Below are 14584 nucleotides of genomic sequence, written 5' to 3'. Positions count from 1 at the left end.
AAATCCGAAATCTCCAAGCAACACATATCCTTCCCAACTCGTCCAAGAATACCGTCAGTAATTTAGAAATCCTTGAACCGATTGCGCCTACCCATTATAAGCAATTATACGTCGTGCATCACATAATGCATCTAGGCTTTTTTAAGACAAATTCTCTAATTCCTTCCCAATCACAACATACACATTTCCTTACGTCCGTAGCCGATTCTGATTATTCTGCGGGGCAGTTCCCGCTTAATGTCCTACTTGCGGTTGCTGCAATTGCATCAGTGGTCTAACCTGTCGAATCAACAATTTCTCACTTGGTGACCATGTTGGCCACATCCAAAACATGCTCCACTTCCACCTTGGCAATGGTCATTCCTACGCCTCTTTCCATAAGACCGACATGCGGCGTTGGAATAGTAATTCGGCTTCCCAAAGTCCTTTTTTACTAGAGGGACAAATCTCTGATTCTTTGTCATAGGCTTCTTTCCAAAGTTCCTATTGTCCCTAGCCGGCACGTACCGCGATCCATTTCGATAGCCCTTTCACTCGTATCCGTCTCAACCATCGAGCTCTCTCATACAACTCATTGTAATCCCTTAAGACTCAAAAATACTAACTGATTGCGGAATTCCAGTTCCAATCCATCCCGAAACCTCCTTGTCCTATCCACATGGTCCTTGACCATCCTTGGTTCGTACTTAGGCAACCTTATAAACTCGACCTCGTATTGATCGATTACATCCGAATCTAGCGAAGCCAAAGAAACTATATCATTTTCTGTCCTCACGTGCTCTCTGAAAGTACCTCCCATTGAAGGCCTCGATAACGACACCCCAGCTTGGAAATATGCCCTATGAAATATCCCACTTCGGGGGCCCTCTTACCAATCATTTGCATTTCCTTAAAGTTGATATACACACAGGGTCACTTTCTCATCATCAGTGCACCCGAATACCTCAAAGCCCTCCGTCCAAAGTAATGTAGCCTTCGGGTCACCTCTTCCCATCGAACCTCACAAGTTTAAATTTCAAAAAATATTCCAACCAACTGATGCATTTGTCTAACTGCATTAACTTACCCTTGGCCTTGATTCCCAACATTTCCATTATGCCCACGATTCCCGTTACTTTTATTGGTGGCGGCAAGCAATGGCCTCGGAATCGAGAGTAATAGTCGCATTTCGCTCCTCGGTTTGCCTTCGCATTAAAATTCCAACTTCCTCGAGTGCCATCAAAATCTCGTTCCATCCGGATCCCCACAACTCCAACTTGCGGACTTACACGACCTCGACCTCGACCTCGACCTCGGCTACTCATACTGACAGGGTTCACACCACCCACTTACCTGCTATAATTCCTCTTGGGAATTAAAGACCTAGGCCAACTATACCAGTCTAAGCCCTAGGCAGTGAATCACAACAATTCACTAAGCAGGCAGTCAATCACAACACCACTCAATCACAAAGAACAGCGATCGTGCACTAACCTCAAGTCCTGTCGCACCTGCATTTCACGTATTAGTGCATAATATCACTCAGCAATCACAACCAAGCAGTCTAGGTAACGCATGGCCAACAAGTCTCCCTAACTAGCTACCCCAAAGTCATCGCTCCTTATCACTCCAAGCTTCGACCATCTTGGTTCGAGCTGACCTTGCTCTGATACCAAATCAACGGGGATGTCACGCCCCGCACCCTACGAGCGCGCGATCATCCCGCGATGGTCGATCATTGAATGCGACGTCCCAGACACGTCGCCGACCCAACTCAAACATCAGAGATAAAGGCAAGCGGAAGCGAATTTAAAACAACCCAGACAATAAAATATGACAAAGGGATAGCACAAAATAATAATTCCAAATACACAACATCAAAAGGGAATAGTGGTGGGGTATCCTACTTCGCTATACAAAAGAGGGGCACACAAAATATGGAGTAACTTGACCCGTCCTCCATCCCCGAGATACCCTGGTGGCGTCTCCAATCAATCACGGTCGCAGATCTGAAAATGGTTATATAATAACCGTGAGAACGAGTCTCAATAAGCAACCCCCTATACCCCACATAGGCCAATGCGTACCCAGACAAGTCAGACATGCAATCTACCCCATAACATATAAAATTCACATCAATGGACTTACCTCGCCATCCAATCACATGCCCACACTGTACATTAGTCAAATCACATTAGTGTATCCAGCAGAGCTCATATTCAGATCACACAAGGAAATTTTCCATGCATCATACAATAACACTCGCGCGTGTCTCGATTATAAGGTAAAACCACTTGGGCACGTCCCATACCATGCCTAGCAGTATTCACCTCATAATCAAACACTATGCAACATGCGTGGTCCACCAACTTTCTCACGACCTCCCGGGTCCTTTCACACCGCCCGCGCCACTTGCGCCTCGGGCCCATTCTCACGACCCGCGCTATCGCGCCTCGGGTCGCCCTCGGATCAAGCTCGGGCTCCGTCCTCACCGGACATTTCACACTTTCCCACGACCCGCGCTACTGCGCCTCGGGTCGCCCTCGAGATCAAGCCGGCTCCGTCCCTCACTTGGACATTTCACACTTTCCCACGACCCGCCTATCGCGCCTCGGGTCCGCCTCGGATCAAGCCGGCTCCGTCCTCACTTGGACATTTCACACTTTCCCACAACCCGCGCTATCGCGCTCGGGTCGCCCCTCGAGATCAAGCCGCTCCGTCCCTCACTTGGACATTTCACACTTTCCCACGACCCGCGCTATCGCGCCTCGGGTCGCCCTCGGATCAAGCCGGCTCCGTCCTCACCTGGACATTTCACACTTTCCCACGACCCGCTCTCAGCGCTTCCAGGTCGCCCCTCGATCAAGCCGGGCTTTTCTCATGCACATGCACCACAATACAAAATTCACCATGCTCTTAGTCATATAAATCAATTTTCAATCACCACCCTTTCGCCAATGTCAATCTAGCACGCCACATCAGTCCAACTCAATTCATGCTCCCCACATCGGTCCACCGACCCGACATTCATGTCGGCACATTCAATTAATTCAATTCACCCACAAGCGCCACGACAATTCAGTCAGGCATATTTATCTCAGTAAATCACTAAATCAGCCGCACAATTATCGCCACAATAATTCATCAATTAAGCACAATCAGTCTAATTAGCCCACACCTAATTAAAGTCCTAAGCCGGTACTAAATTTCACCCTAAACAAGTCTAAAAATACCCAAAGTACTAGGTAGGGTTTAGGAAGTCACTTACTTGGTTTTGGCCGGAGAAAATCGGCTTGGGCCTAAAATGGCCCGGGTGAACAAAGGTCGAACTAGGCGCGGGCACGGCCAACGGGCGCGGTGGCCGGCCAACGCGGCACAATGGCTGGACGGCGCGCCCGGCGCGCGGGCGCGGTGGCCGAACGGCATGCCCGGGCGCACGGCAGGCCGAACGGGCGAGGTGCCTGGGCTGAACGGCAAGGCCCACACGGGCCACGGCCGGCGACGCGCCCGGGTCGGACGGGCACGGCCGGGCAAGCTTGGCCACGGCCCGAGCTGGCCGGGCCGCTTGGCTACGGCTGGGCCGCTTTGGCTACGGCTCTGGGCTGGGCTGGCCGGGCATTTAGGCTAGGCCGGGCGGGCGGCGGCGGCGGCGGGGCGACCACGGCGACGCGCGACGGCGGCGCGATGGTGGCGAGCGGCGACGACGAGCCGCAGGAGGGTGGAGGTCGGCCGGGTGGAGGCGAGAGGAGAGAGAGAAGAAGCTGGGCCGAGGGCTCTGAGCCGGCGATGCTCGGGCGGCATGGCGGTGGCGAAGGGACGCCGGGTGGTGGTGGACGAGGTAGCGACGGCGGCGGGCGAGCGACGAGCCTGCTCCCGGCGGCGACGATGGGAACGAAGGAAGAAGAAGAGGACGGTGGCCGAGGCGGGTGGCGCTTGGGCGTTCAGCGGCGGCGGCGGCGTAGATGCTCGGGCGTCGGGGCGATCTTTGGGGAGCTAGGCTGGGCACATACCGGGCTGGGACTCGTCGAGCACGGCGAGCGAGCCGAGCTCGCGGCGCGGGAGGGGAGGAAGAAGCGGCGTCGGGCGGCTAGGCGGAGGTGGCGGTCGGATGGTGTGCGGTGGTGACGAGCGGCGGAGGTCGATCCGGCGGCGATTAGCGAGGCTGGGTCGGCGCAGGCGGAGCGGGGGCCACACGCAGGCTCGTCGGGGGAGGAAGAAAGAAGACTGAAGAAGAAAAGCAGAAGAGAAGATGAGGAAGAAGAAAGAATAAGAAGGAAGAGGAGAGAGAGAGAGAGGGTGGGGTGTCAGAGGGGGGGGAAATGGGCGTGCGTGCATGCGTGATGGACGTGTGCGTGCATGCAAGGGGGAAAAAGAGAGAGAGAGAGAGAAGGAAGGAGAGAGGGCAGACGCACGGGAAAAGGAAACGTGCAGGTCTGGGGGTCGGTGCGACAGAGGGGAGAGAGAGAAAAGAGAGAGAGTAGACGGCACAGGGGGAACGCGAGCGGGAAAAAGGGGAGGAGAGAGAAAGAGAGAAAAAGAAAGTCAACGCACTCGAATGCGATTCAACGGACACGGTTCGAATCCAAAAACAATCTAACGGCCACAAAAAGCCTAATTAATATTATAGGGCAATTGGGTAAAATAAAATAACTCAAAACACACTACGAGGGAGGTCTGCTAGTCTAAATCCGCACCCGGTCGAAATTTCACTTTTCCACTATTCCCGGGCAATCTCGAGGTCAGCCACAATAATATCGACACCGTCCAATTTATTTCGTCCCGAAACTCCCGGAAATCTACCGCCAAGTTCGGGGTCTAAATAACGGCCAAATTCGATCGAGTGCGATTCTAGCGAAATCTCAAGATTTAAAAATAATAACCGGGAGTGATCAGTTCCCGGGCGAGATTTTTACTATAAGCGCACTGACGAAATACCCGTTTTATAAATCCCAAAAATGGGCCAAAATTCGGAATGTCACAGAAATAACTGCCTTTAATCATTTCAATCCATGTAATCATTGCGAACATCCCCTATTCCCTTTGGATGAGTTTTTCTCACTCTACATTTTGACTTTGAGTGTATATGGGACGTGTTTGAATATGGCTTACCTTTCATCATTTGAAGGTCTTTCCATTCGATTTGATCCAAACATTTTCTATGAAATTTTTCAAAGCCTTTTGTCAAATTATCCCTTTTAGGGAATTTTGATGCTTAGTGCATTTTCAAAGATAGCGTGTTTCAAAACTTTTGATTTGAAACATTTCTGAGGTATTTTCCTTTTCAAAACAATCTGTTTTGTTTTGTTCAATTTAGTGTTATTCCGCTTGGGGAAAAAGAAGTTCGTTTTTCTCTTAAAAAGGCAATTTCTTCGACACATGCCCTCACGATTTAGGGATACTTGTCTGATCAACTTACCAAGATCCCTCTTGTTTGCGTGTTTTTGCTTTGATTCCATTGGAGATTTTTCTTTTGTTGCTCCCTTTTCTTTGTTTCCCTGGGGATGATAAAAAAGGAAAGTACATTAGGGAATATCAATGGAAAATAGAATTGGAAGTGATACTTCCCTCTATTATTTGATAACTTCATTGGGAATTCTGAAATCATCCACTAGTTCAAATTCGTTTTGCTTTCTTCTGCAAAACAGATAAACATGTTCATGAAATGCATGGTATGCATAATATGCGTGATATGCACATGTTCTAAAGTGACCCGAATCTTTTCTTGAATGTTCGTCTTCATTTCATGGGTAGAAAATCTTGACAGCATCTGCATTTATAGGATGGGCCAATTCTGTTCCTGCCATATCTACAAGAATCAATGCTCCTCTAGGAAGAACTTTCTTGACAATGTATGGACCCTCATAATTCAGAGTGAATTTGCCACGAGGATCTGAATTGTTGAAGATGACTTTCTTCACTACTAAATCTTCTGTTTTGAAATTTCTCGATTTCACTTTTCGATTAAAGGATTTAGCCACTCTTCTCTAATAAGCTTGCCCATGGCATATAGCTCTTAATCTCTTTTCATCGATCATGTTGAGTTGTTCATATCTTTGTTGAATCCACTCAGCTTCTGAAAAGCTTCAATTGGGATAGTATCCTTAATGAAGGAATTTCTACTTCAACAGGTAGCACTGCTTCCATTCTATAAACCAAGGAAAATGGGGTTGCTCCAGTTGATGTTCGAATTGAAGTTCGGTATGCCACCAGAGCATACGGTAACCTTTCGTGCTAATCACAATAATTTTCGGCTGTCTTGGTCAGTATCTTCTTGATATTCTTATCTGCTGCTTCAACTGCTCCATTCATTTGTGGATGATATGGAGATGAGTTCAGATGTCGGATGTGGAAGTGTTCGAGTAAATCATCCACGATCTTGTTGTTTAGATTTGAGCCATTATCCGTAATTATTGCTTCTGGAACTCCATACCTAGCAATGATGTCCCGCCTAATGAATCTTGCAACATTCTTTGCAATAACATTCGTGTAGGAGTTTGCTTCAATCCATTTAGTAAAATAGTCAATAGCGACTAGAATAAATCGGTGTCCATTTGAGGCCTTGGAGTTGATTGGACCAATCATATCAATGCCCCATATTAAAAATGGTCATGGCTCAGACATTTGATGTAGCTCGTTTGGCGATGCATTGATTTTGTCTTCATAAACTTGACATTGATGACAACATCTCACGTGTTGGATGCAATCTGTTTCCATTGTCATCCAATAGTAACCCAACCTCATAATCTTTCGTGCTAGAAGATGTCCATTCATGTGCGGTCCACATTCACCCCCATGAATTTCTTTCATGATCTGTTCAGCTTCTGTAGCATCCACACATCTTAGTAGGGTTGAATCAAATGATTTCTTGTAGAGGATTTGACCACTGAGGAAGAATTTGTTGGCTATCTTCCTTATAAACTTCCTGTCACCTGGTCGGCTTTCTTCCGGTAATTCTCCCGATTGAAGATATCTTTTGATGCCATGATACCATGGTTCGTTGTCAAATTCTGCCTGAACCATCATGCAATGAGCTGGTTGTTCAAGAATATTGATTCTCAATGGTTTTATATCCATACCATCTTTAGCTTCTAGTAAGGATGATAAAGTTGCAAGAGCATCTGCAAAATGATTCTGAGTTCTTGGGAGATAATCGAATGTTACTTCTTCGAAACTTTCTATCATCTCTTCTAAGTATCTGTGATAAGGAATTAGCTTGGCATCTCGAGTTTGCCATTCACCAATTGTTTGTAATATGATGAGCATAGAATCTCCATATACTTGCAACCTTTTTACCTTCATTGAAAGGGCTAATTGTAAGCTAAGAATGCATGCTTCATATTCAGCGACGTTATTGGTGCATGGAAATATCAATTTTGCAGATACCGGATAGTGTTGGCCTTCTGGGGAGATCAGTACTGCCCCAGTTCCTGATCCAGATAAGTTGGCTGCACCATCAAAATACATGGTCCATTTATCGTCGGCCAGTGTTAATATACGATCATCAAGTTGTTCTTCAGAACTGGCAATATTTTGTGAATTTTCTGCTAACATATCTGCTATTGCTCGTCCTTTGACTGACTTTTGGGATGAACTTCTGATGTCGAATTCAGATAACAAGACTTGCCACTTTGCCAATTTCCCGACCAAGGAGGATTTCTCAAGAAGGTACTTGATCGGATCATTCTCAGTCACTAGCAAAATTTGGTGATGAAGGGTGTATTGTCTTAATCTGTGTAATGCCCAAATCAATGCAACGCATGTCTTCTCGACTGTTGGGTAATTCACTTCTGATATTGTGAACTTCTTGCTCAAGTAATAAATGGCTTGTTCTTTACCATTATTTGGTCTTCTTTGTACAAGCACCGCTCCTAACGACTCATAGTAAATCATCAAATATAAGATCAGCGGAACTCCAGGAATTGGTGGTACCAACACTGGTGGGCATACTAGATATTCTTTGATCTTGTCAAAGGCTTATTGACATTCCGCATCCCACTTTACTTTGGCATTTTTCTTCAACAGTTTGAAGAATGGTTTAGCAGTCTCAGAAAGCTGATAGATTAAATGGGCAATGTAATTTAATCGCCCCAACAGGCTTCTCACTTCTTTTACCGTAGAATGAGTCTTTAAGTCGTATATTACCTTGATCTTGGAGGGATCTATTTCAATGCCCCTGTTACTGACCACAAACCCTAGTAGTTTGCCGGATTTTGCCCCAAATACACACTTGTTGGGATTCAATTGCAATTTGTACTTTCTAAGTCTTTCGAACAATTTGCGAAGCACCTCAACATGATCTTCTCCTTGTTTGGATTTTGCAATCATGTCGTCCACATATACCTCGATTTATTTGTGCATCATGTCATGGAACAAAGTTACCATTGCCCTATGATATGTGGCACTAGCATTTTTCAAACCGAAAGGCATTACCTTATAACAAAATGTGCCCCATGGTGTTATGAAGGACGTTTTCACTTTATCCTCTTTCTTCATGAGGATTTGATTATATCCTGAGAAACCATCCATGAATAAAAATGTTTCGAACCCAGCAGTGCTATCCACTAATACATCAATATGTGAAAGCGGGAAATCATCCTTAGAGCTTGCTTTATTTAGGTCGCAATAATCAACGCACACTCGTACTCGACCATCTTTCTTCATTACGGATACTATGTTGGCAACCCATTTTGGATATGGTACTACCTTAATGAAACCGACTTTGAGCAATTTCATCACTTTTTCTTCTATTTTCTTTGCCAAGTCTAGCTTCGTCCGCCTCGGTTTTTGCTTCTTTGGTGGGACATTTAGATCGATTGGCAAAGCATATTCAACTATGCTTGGATCAAGGCCTGACATGTCAGCATAAGATCATGCGAATATATCTTGATATTCTCTGAGCAAATCTGTGATTCTTTCTGCTTCTGCTGAGGAAAGACTTTCTCCAATCTTAACTTCTTTGGGATTCTCTTTATCGCTCAGATTAATAGTGATCATTTTCTCTAATGTGAGTGATTTTGATTCTTTGTGACAAATCCATTCCTTTCTGATCCATTCCTCATCCTCATTATCCACTTCAATATCGCAAGTGATCTCCTTGGAAAGATTTGGGTCACATATGAACCTATTATGGATATGCGAATGCTCATGCCTAACATGTAACAAATATGATTAGTAATTGCATACGAATTAAGTAACGCACATGGTCCTATGAAAAATCTTTTGGAAATTGATTTTGAAATTCACTTTGAAAGAATATAAAGACAGAGCTAGTCCTCATATCATCAAACTTCCTTGCTCTTAAAATCATTTTCGCAGTGAGGAGCAATAATGAAACCCAAAGCCTCAAGCCTCACGAATGAGGATAATGTTCATCATAGGTTTGGTTTTGTTTCTACATGTCCTTAACAAAACATTTGATCAATTTATTGAATTGAAAAATGTGATTACATCTATATCAACATGAATATAAATTGCAACTGAACTGAAATTGCAAATGAAATCACAAGAAATTTGAAATGGCAACCAACAAAATGCAATGGAAAAAAAACTAGTAACAAAGGTTCAAGAGAATCTTCCTACTCCAGTGCGTAGGTATCTTCTGCCTCAGTTATGATAACGTTGATGGTATTCTCTTCGAATAAACTTGGCAGAACAAATTCTTCCTCTGCATGTAAGTCTTCTTCTTGAAGTAGCTTGGAAGGTCCAGGAAAAGTTTCCTTAATATGAATCTGATGATAAGGAAGCTCTTTAAATTTGCCCTTCCATATGGATGGATTAATGAGGCGATCACCTCGGCCTCTACAGCCTCCATGGTTCTTTCAACCTCGGCCTTGACCTCTATGGTGGTCCTTAGAGTTATCTGGAATATAACCTACTCCATGTTTCATTCTTGTAGCAAGCGGAGTGATAGGTTCTTTGATCCCTTGGGATTTCGATCCAAGACCATTACCGGGAGTAAATCCATACTGGCATAACACTCTTCCAGACATAATGGATGATGTTGAAAATTCTGGGGATTTTATGATGCAACCGGCAGGAATTTGCACCATTGAGATTATTTCGAAGGAATGATAACTTGGTTCTTCTTTCACTTCGGGTTCGACATACGGTATTGCACTTTCCTTATAAGTGGCGAAATCTATCTCCCCGTGTACGGTGATCATCTTGCTATTAATGACAAACCTGACCTTCTGATGGCGCCTTGAAGGAATGGCGCCAGCCATATGAATCCAAGGTCTTCCGAGTAACAAGTTGAAAGTCCTCAGAATATCCACTACTTGGAAATCATTCAGGAAAGGCACAGGGCCTATGTTCACCTCGAGCTCGATATCATCAATAACGTCCTTCTTCATTCCATCAAACGAACGCACAATTACCTTATAAGGTTTAATGAACTCTTTGCTAATCCCCAAGCGATGCAGTGTGCTTAGTGGACACAAATTAAGTGCGAAACTATTATCGATCAGCACCCGTGACACCTTCTTGCCCCGGCATTTGACAGCAATATACAGAGCCTTATTATGGGAACGCCCGTCAATTGGGAAATCTTCATCGGAGAAGGCAATTTGATCTTTCAGAAGAATAGTGCCAATAAAGTCTTCCAACTGTACTTCATTAATTGTTTCTGGGACGTGCACTTCATTGAGAAGCTTCATAAGCACCATTTTGTGGCTTTCTGAAGTCTTGAAGAGATCCAACAGAGAAATCTGTGCCGGCATCTTTCTTAGCTATTCAATTACCTCAAATTCGCTCGTCTTTATGATTGAAAGCAACTGTTTGACATCTTCTTCGGTTATTCCTTTCTTTTCGTGCTCACCTTCTTTCGGGACATTGCATCTCCCTGATCGGGTTATGGCATCGACTTCTTTGGGGGAATAATCCCAAGGTACACACTTAGTGTCAAACTTTTCTTTTGGAGGGAGAGTGATAATCACAGGCTGTGTTTCTTCTTCTTTGATCCTTAGCTGATCAATGGGAAGTTAGATAGTGACAGGGCCTTCCTCCTCCTTATATTTATCTACCTCATCAAGCTTGATTAGAAATGGTGTAATCATGGATATTATGCTTCTATTGGCTTCGTCAGTATCCATTCCACCCCAGCCATCAGGTAAGATTATTTCATTCTTGAATGCCCATGAAGGAGGTGTATATTTGACACGGTAATTATACCGGCCACTATCTTGACCCAGAAAATCAACAACTTCACCTTGTCTTCGTGCTTTTCGAACAAATCGCCTATCACCTCAGCGAGTCTTTTTCTTCTTTTTCTCTTCCCGATCTTCATTCTCCTCGAGATTTAGTTGGCTGATCGGGACCTCATCCATGCCACCCCATTCGTCTGGTACAATGTCTTCATTTTTGAATGCCCATGGTGGTAGTATATATTTGACACGGTAATTGTATTTACCGCTGTCTTGACCGAGTAAGTCTACGGTTTCGCCTTCAATAGATGACTTCTGGGTGAAACGCCATTTGCCCTGATGGACTTTTTCTTTCTTCTTTTCATCATTATCTATTTTATCTTGGAGCATTTCTTTCTTAGGTAGGGCTTTCTTCTCAGGGCTAGTTTCATCGTCCATACCACCCCAACCATCAGGCACAATTACTTCATCTTTAAATGCCCATGGCGGTGGGGTATATTTCACTTGGAAGTTATATTTTCTGGAGTCTTCTCTCAAGTTGTCTACAATCTCTCCTTTTAGGAGTGCTTCTTGACGAAAGCGGGCATCTCCTAAACGATAAGCTTTAATCTTGACCTCATATTCATCTTCATTGTCAGACTCGATCACTGTTTCTTCATCCTTGATCATGTTTACTGTATTGTGCTCAGGAAGAGGATTCTGATGTACATTTGGCTCGGGCTCTTGGAAGTTCAATATCTTCTTGTCAATGAGCTGTTGAACCTTGTACTTTAAAGTGGGACAATTATCTACATCATGTCCCTTTTTCTCCCATATGATAGGTGCATGTTTTTGATTTATCGTACCAAGAAAATCTCGCAGGATTGTCTCTCGGTACTTCCTTGGCCACCAAATGCCTTTCTAGAAGCATTGGTAATAACTTTGACAAAGGTCGGGGCAACGGTGTGTATTACCTCACGGGCCTTTTATTTGGCTCGAATTGCCTTGGGTTTTTCCAAGTGACATTTGGTTGCTTCGGAAATGTTGCTTTATGAGTACTTGGGCTTGACACCATAGCCACTTCTCGGATGGGTTCTTTGTCTTTTTTCCCGGGGTAAGGCCTTCGTGTCGCTATTTCTTGAGCTTTCTTCTCTTTCAACCCCCATTCAATTCTCTCGCCCACTTTTACCAACATGGTAAGTATTTGACAGCCTGATACATGAAGCTTGTGATAATACTCAGTTGGCAATGATTTTAGAAAGAGCTCAATGAGCTCGTCTTTATTTATGGCGGGCTTTACTTGTGAGGCAACAGCTTGTCATCTCTGAGCATAGGCTATGAACCCTTCATTCTTCCGTTTCTCGATTCTGACGAGATCCTCTCTAGTTAGGAGTGCTTCAACATTAAACTTGTACTGGCGAAGAAATTCTCCCGCCAAATGATCCCATTCAGTGAAGTTTTCTATGTCAAGGGTTGTGTACCATGCAAGGGCCGCTCCTCTTAAGCTATCTTGAAATATACTAATAAGAAGTGGCGTGTTATCCGAATATCTTGCCATCTTACGGAGATAATACTTCAAATGACTTTTGGGACAACCAGTGCCATCATACTTGCTCACAAACTCTGGTTCCTTATAATTTTCTGGAACAACCACCTTTGTATACGGCGAGAACTTGTCGAACCTTTGAAGCTCATAACCTTGACTTGCTAAGCATTCTTCAATTTTGGCCAATCTCTTGGCCTCTTCTTCATCCTTTGTTTTGTATGTCTTCTTGATTTGATCATCCTCTTCCAAATTTACCACTTCAGGCGTAGTCTTTGGAGGATTTTCTTGAACCAGTTCTTTGTTTCTGACTAGGTCTTCAATCGGTATTTCGGTAGCGTTTGAAGTTCCCACATTTGGAGTAGTAGAATAAGATCCTCGAGATGTGAAAATAAAAGCCTTCATTTTTTCCATCATTGCAACCATTTGGGTCATTTGATTCTCGACTTCAGCTAGTCGAGCATGGGTTTCTTCTTCCGCCATTCTAACTTGTAAGTGAGTTCAAGGTCTTTTACCTTCTGTTGCTAAACAACCTGCTTTATCAAAAAGACCCGATATCAGCATAGTAAAATGATCATGAAACCCTATATTCTTTTAATTGTATGGTTTCATGAGATTGTCAAGGGTAAGAAATTTTATACAAGCCTTAGCTTTGTATAAAATTCTTCATCAATGTCTTTCTCAAGGATTCATACAATTCAAAGAATTGTAATCCATGGTGATTCTTTACAAAAAAAATATTTTGAAACTTCGTTAAACAATTGTTCATTAAGCAATTGTTTCAATTTTGAAAATTTTTATTACAATGCTATTCATCAAAATAGGGGAACACTAGCTTAAATAAGTCTAGGCTTCTTGCTAGCTAAGTTAGCTTCAGCTTCTTCATACTCCTTGGCTCGTGTCTCCCATTCTTCCACATCGACTACAACCTCCTCAGGAACATACGGCTCTACACCTGGCGTGCTTGGCACAATGTACTCTGGGATGTACGGCTCATCAGAATGAGTAGTAACACTCAAAGGTACATAGGGTTCGACGTCAATTGGTCGCTTAGCCTTCAACCATCTTATATACTCGTTGGACGCCAAAAAGAGCTTCATTTCTCCTTCCAAATCTTCAGGCCATTGTACTATTTGCTTGGTTGATCTCTTCAAGGAATTCACGATCCCATCGACCCTTGTTCGCAGCTCTTTACTTTTCTTTTCCGGTATAGGTTCTTGCGGTATCTCAAATGTGAACTCCTCAGGATGCCAAATAGGTGGAATTTGTTGAACCATTCCGAATTGTCGTATGACTCTTAGTGGGCAATAAGCAGTTCCGCCGCTCAATTCAAGCAAAGGCACAAAATTACCGTCTTGGGTAGTAATTTGAGCTTTCGTTATCTTCGGCCATTGAATCCTCCATTGAAACTGGTCGGGAGTTAATGCTCTAATGAAGTTTGCCCACTCATGAAAAGAGTACTTTGGTATTTTGTCTTGGAGTTTCAAATACTTCTCAATAGGGTTGGTAGATGAGTCGATCTCTCGAATGCACATATAACGTTCCCAAGGTCGAATATAGGAAATAAACCACACAGAAAGTAACCCAGCTGAAGCTTGCAATACACCCTTTTGTTGAGTTTGGTATTTGTTCAATGAAATGATGGTCTCCGCCAAGGGCATATTGGAGAAGTCCCATTTTAGGCAAGCTGGCCTAGCAATTACCGCAACGAGAGGATTTAATCCCGTCCTTGATGCGGGGAATAAAACGAATAAGAAGAAGGCCAGAATAAAAACCCTCGCGGAAGTGTTTCCCGTTTCTTTCGGCAATTTGGAGTAATTGTCCACCAAGTAAGATAGAAGAAATCTCCCGGTATTCGATTTGATCAACTTTTCCACTTGAGGGGTCTTCAAGTTTAAAAATTCAGCTATAACACTTGTGGGTTTCAATCCAACCGGGGGCT

Source organism: Syzygium oleosum, unplaced genomic scaffold, assembly GCF_021117445.2.
Source record: "Syzygium oleosum isolate NSW1041296 unplaced genomic scaffold, Sole_v2.1 Sole_v2.08, whole genome shotgun sequence".
In the NCBI taxonomy this organism is placed as follows: Eukaryota; Viridiplantae; Streptophyta; class Magnoliopsida; order Myrtales; family Myrtaceae; genus Syzygium; species Syzygium oleosum.
This window is presented reverse-complemented; position numbering follows the sequence as displayed.